This window comes from Centruroides vittatus, unplaced genomic scaffold, assembly GCF_030686945.1.
Source record: "Centruroides vittatus isolate TY-2023 unplaced genomic scaffold, ASM3068694v2 contig_1026, whole genome shotgun sequence".
In the NCBI taxonomy this organism is placed as follows: domain Eukaryota; kingdom Metazoa; phylum Arthropoda; class Arachnida; order Scorpiones; family Buthidae; genus Centruroides; species Centruroides vittatus.
Window position 1 is genome coordinate 5,878 of NW_027120665.1, and position 6,090 is coordinate 11,967.

The 6,090-nt window shown below is 32.7% G+C and overlaps 1 pseudogene; it reads left to right on the top strand.

Annotated features, from left to right (window-relative positions):
• Positions 1-1,407: 1,407 nt before the first annotated feature.
• LOC136988112 (uncharacterized) lies at positions 1,408-2,308 on the top strand (annotated as a pseudogene).
• The last annotated feature ends 3,782 nt before the right edge of the window (positions 2,309-6,090 follow it).

Sequence of the window (6,090 nt, forward strand, 5' to 3'; positions counted from 1 at the left end):
ATTAAAGCCAAACGAATTGCCGAATTATCGGGCTATAAGCTTGATTCCTCTATTAAAGCAGCCGAGACAGACAAATCAAGAATACTAGAGAGTAAAATAAGTACTACAATCTCGGAAACGAAGTAGAAATCTTCCAGGCTACGGGTGAAAAAACACATAACATTTGTTTTCTCTTAAATGCATTAAACACGATTCCACTCAAGTCAATTGAATCGGAAAGAACATTCTCTGTAGCAGGACTTTTCATTACTAAAATAAGAACCAGATCGAGTGAGTATTGACCGGAGTTTTGACCATCTTTGCTTTTTAAAATCTTATTATAAAAATTTACAATAATATTTTGTATTATGTTTTATTTAAATATTGAAAATTACCTTCTAACTTAGAAGTTTGATCTAAGTTCATTTTATTCTTTAAATTTTCAACTCAATTTAAAGCATTTTGTCATTGTTGAATGCAGTTTCCAGCAAACTTTAATAAATTTTTTCTATTTGTAAAAATTTCTACGTAATTCAACGGTAATTTTTAATATATATCTTACACAGTATATTTAATATGATTTTAGAGGTTGCAGAACGTATTAAATTACTTTAAAAAATGAAAAATAATTATATACAAAATATCTTGAAATCAAATGATATCTTAAAAATAATTACAGTAGTTCTATCCCGGGAAACAGTTCACTTTTATCCCGGAATCCCGGGACAAGCAAAGGATCGGGAAATAAAAAACCCTAATTAGCATTATTATCCCTCTCGTTTAAAGCTTATAAAACAAGAGATTAAAAAAGCTTGACGTCTTTTTTTTGGCGAAACGCAACAAAGAAAAATGAAACTTCCAAAACTAAACTAAACACTTAATTTTCAAAGGTTCGTTTTTTGGAAACCCTTGAGAAGTGAGTCTTATTATTTAGATAAAGAGCTGCTTGTGTTTAGAGCTATGTGCTCACCAAGTTTTCGTTCGAATTGGTGACCCAAACGTCCTGGCGTCTGCTTGTAAGCAAAAGTCCTGATATTACAAATAAAAGATGTTGCTATTGAAACTGTATGCATCAACGACATTTTAACTTTCTCTTAATAGCTGTTTCGCATCCATCCAATTGAACATGCAGAAATACTCTATGCAATTGTTCATTGAAACGTGTACACTGTATATGAGTTCTTTCCCCTTAAGCTATGCTAACAGTCTCATGGTGAACCTTCATTCCTGCGAATAATTAGTAAACTAGTCCATCGCCTAACAAAAGTGTCTTAACTAATGGGTGTACAAGTACTTATTGTGTTAAAACAAGGCTACTCTGACCAGGAAAGGATTGTTGTCACAAGCTTCTTGAAATAACTGGCCAATCATATAGAGTCCGAGCGCAAGTTACTCGCGCGCCGCCCTGATGGCAAATATTTTCATAAAATGATTTCAAAAGAATGTGGAGAAAATCATAGGTCATGTCATTTTAGTGGTGTAGCAATTTTTCATGATGATCAATCTTTAAAAGATCTAATATCAGTAGGATTCGATGTTTTCAATTTACTTTTAGTCACGCTTCCAAACAGTCCTGTTAGAATTTATGAATTGTCTTGGGAAAATAAGTTACTAATTTTTCTAATGAAGTTAAAGTTGGGTTTGTGCTATTCAGCATTAGGTGCATTGTTTGAAATTCATAGAACCACCATTAAAAACATAGTTTTTACAAGTTTTAGAAATTATTTTTGTTGCAACAGAAGATTGGATTATTTGGCCAACAAAATTATCTATTAAGGCTACATTACCTGAATCATTTAAAGAAAATTATCCTGAAACAAGAGTAATCATCGATTGTACAGAAATTAAAACTGAGAAGCCATCATCAGTTCAACATCAAATTCAGTTTTATTCCTACTATAAATCTGCATGTACTGTAAAATATTTAATTGGAATTGCCCCATCAGGACATAACTTTTCTTTCTAGTGGGTATGGAGAAAGAAGTACAGATTCGTTTATAACAAATGATTGTGATATTCTACGAAAACTGGAGGAGTGAGATATTGTTATAGCTGATAGAGGGTTTCCTCAAATTAAATTGAGTGCCAAAATAAAAATTCTATTTTAATTATGCCTCCTTTTTCAAAACCAAATCAAAATCAGTTTAGTGCTAATGAAATGGACGAAACATACAAAATTGCTCGTGTAAGAATTCACGTTGAGAGAACCATTGGTAGAATTAAAATTTTTGAAATATTGAACTGTAGATTACCCATTTCACTTCTTCCATATGTAGATAAAACAATGTTTGTTTGTGCAGTATTAGCTCCTTTTTTCCTACTTTTTTAAATGAATTATTAATTTTAATGTAATTAAGCATAAAAACGAAAAAAAATTAAAGAAATGTGTTAATTTTGAAAAAAAAGCTTTAAAGTACAGTTTCCTTTGTCTCGCCTTTGAGCGAAATCTGACACAGATGAGTGATTGTTTACACAGCTGGATGACCTTGAGAACAGCTGGTGTCGTCTTTCGCGGGACATTCTCATAAACGTCTCAGGAGGAATAGGGTAAAAAGTAGGGTGAATACTAGATGGCCTTATATTTCTAAATATTTTTTTAAAAATTACTATTTTAATTGAAATTTCTGTCCCCCGACTTAATTAAACGTATATATAATAAAATCTATTAATTAAAAAGATTTTAAAACTATTGGATGTTGTTTTTGACATCAGAAAATAGCTTTAAATAACTTTACCGAAGTAAAATCGGAGCACTAGAACTTTAGAAAAATGAATGAAATTCCATAAAAAAAATCCCATAAAAAACAATTAAGCGTTAATCGCGCGTCATTAAAGGTTAATTAAAATCGCAATAAAATTTTTTCTCGCGGGTAAAAAGTTTTCAAAAAATTTGGGGACTTAGAAAACATCAGAAAATTAAAAAAAAAAAAAACTTTTTGTCCTCCCAGGGCCCAAAAAACCGTTTTCTTTGTAACGCTATGTAATGTGCTCGAACTGAGTTCGAGCGCGGGTACGAAGGATAATAATTAGTAAATCTGCAGCCACCAATTATAAATGAGTGAAATTTTTTATTGTGAAAACACTGAAACTTAATACTATTTACAATTGCAGGTAAATAGTAATTAAAGTAGAACATTTGCATCTTCTCTAATAGTAAATAAATGAACGTCTCATTTTTTCCACTTTAAGTTTTACATTTTGTACAGTACATCATTATAGATAAATAAATAAGAAAATTGAATATTTGTTACATATAAAGCTAATTGGATTTGTGTATAATATATGCTATTTTCTTTTAAATAAAATTTAGAACTTTTAAACTTTAAAAATTTTACAAATATCTCATTTGTCTCGAAATCAACATTTAAAAAAAAAAATCTTTACACGTGTAAGGGCGTTTACTTTCGAGTAAGCTAAACTAAAACTAAAAGCTAAAAACGAATAGTATATTCGGCCTCAGCCGAATACCGAATATTCAGGAGCGTGGCCAAATGGCCGAATATTCAGCCAAACTATTCGGCTTGATTAAAGCACGTACGAAAATTGGCGCGCGAACCGCATAATGGCAAGGATCGCGCACCCTACTCTCTATTGGCCCTGCTGTCACTACGATTTTTTCTTCCAGTAGGTCTAAATTATTTAAATTAATTAATTAAATTATAATTATTAAAGTTAATATGAGATGGAGCCTAACGTCTACCTCTACTGCCAAATTGGTTTATAATTTATGTAATAGCCGTAAATAGCCCGATATGATTCGGCAGTTGTTGGTATTTAGATGTAAGTTATAACTTATGTTATTTTATTTGCAATCGATCTTTTTAACTCTTTAAAATTTTGTTTTTACTACGTATCTGTAGACTGAATAGTACCCTAAGGATATACTTTAGTGAGGACATATGGTCTAGTTTCTCCCCAGTTGTGGAACAGTTCAAATATATTATTGGGGGATTTCTATTTGTGAAGTTTTGTGATATTTTGTTGCTATTGTTTTTGTCAATATTTTTAAAATTAACATCTTTTCAAATGTTATCTTTTGTATATAATGCGAAATGCTCATTCTTTGCTTTATATATAAAATAAATTATATCATAGTTACTCATCTTCTAGAAATAGATAAATAATTCTTTCATTAAATACAATAAGTTTCAATAAAACGTTTCGCAAATCATTTTAAAATATCGTAAAAAATATTAAAATATACGCGAATACAAATATAACATAATTAACTAAACAATAACATTAATGCCCGATACATTCTAACCTACACGCCATCAATGCCATAAGATATCGGGCTAGATAAAGGCTATAATAATATTTAATTACGAAATAATTTAATACTTGAGTTAGATGCTCTTTTTTATTAACTTTAATAATTATAGATTAATGTTCCGCATTAATAAAAGTTACCAAAATGATTAATTTACTGTGTTTTTGTTATTTCTTACTCCTGTTTTCAGGTATTCGGTATTCGGCCGAATAGCGAACAGGCCGAATAGGCCGAATACCGGGTAATAACCGAATATTCGTTACATCACTAATTTTCACCAAAACGAGCGACTTCGATTACACGTTCATTTTCAGCATTTGTCACTTTGTGTTACAGTTTAATTATTCCTTATCTTAGCCGCACACATGCTCAGGCATGGGCTTCGTTCCTCACACTACGGTTCACCATTAACGCGCGTACCTGCTTGTTCTTGTATGTATTGATTATCACTTATTGTTATACCACTGTAGCACTGTATATCCACTGTATAGCCGCTTCCATTTGCACCCGTGTAACCATTTTCTTGTGTAGTCAAATTTATTTTCTTACTATGTAACATTTGTTTCAAATAAAATCTTGGTGCGGCTGGTGACCTCCCCTTCCCCTTCTCACTTCTCTTTCACATTTTCATCCCTTTTGGCCTCTGCCACAAATAACTTTTCCTTCTGTCTAACTGCTCTAACACCTTCTCAATCCTTTTCATCCCCTTTAAAGGAAATACCATTGAGTAATGCCTTCTAAACTTTCCACCTGTAATTGACATCGATTACGCAGAGTTACCAAAGTCAAAACGCGTGAAACACTAATTACAGTTCACAAGATTCAGGAAAGGAGAAGAGAAAATTAGAGGATATCTTCAATGCACCAGAGAAAAATGATCCTAAGGATGGAGAAGAACTAGAAGGATATTACTTTATGAATGCGTGTGCCTTTTTCATGTATTGTGACTTACAAAAAACAATCGGAAATGATTTTTGTTATGGTTGTCTCGTCACCCCTACTTCGATTACGCATTCCAACCTTCTCGAAAGATCGTTTAGCCTATATTATTATAATTTAAATTAGTCTTCGATTAATAATACTTCGAACCAAATATTTGGTATCAAAGGACGACGCAATTTCTGAAATTACTAAGACACTGCTGTTCTGTTGGTTTCGTTATACCCCGTTCGCACCGAGCATTTCAATCTAGATTGTGACCAAGGTCAGCGACTATGCCTTGGTGCGAACACCCTCGACCGTTTCTATCTCGACTGAAATGACGTTCAATCGCGATTGACTGGAGAGAGTTCTTGAAACTAGATCCAGTCATAAGAGAGATCCCACAATCCCACGCGCGCAAGAAAATACAAGATGGCTACAGAACACGTGTCGGGCTATCGGCAAAAAAATAAAAAAGTTGTTGGGAGAGACGATGACATCTGTCTATTATTAGATATATGGCAAGAAAAAGTATTTATTTCTAATCAAAACTTCCATTTTGTGTGTTGGTGTTTGTGACTTACCGAGTAGTTATGCCAGTTTTATCATCGCTTACAATAGCCGGGTTATTCTCAAGCGAGTTACCTGTGCGAACGGCACGACGTTCGACTGGCGACAGTCACAATCCAGATTGTAGGCAAATCGAGATCGAAGTGAGTCGTGGATTGTGTGCGAACGTAGTATTAGAACTACATTCATTCTGAGATACAAAAATCGATGAATCTATATCTATCCGATATATCTATACTACTATATAAAGAGACAACGTATTTTTCGTTTGTGACCACTAACCGTGAAAACTACTGAACCAATCGTTTTAACTGTGGCATTTTTATGATCCCCGGAATGTTTACCACTAA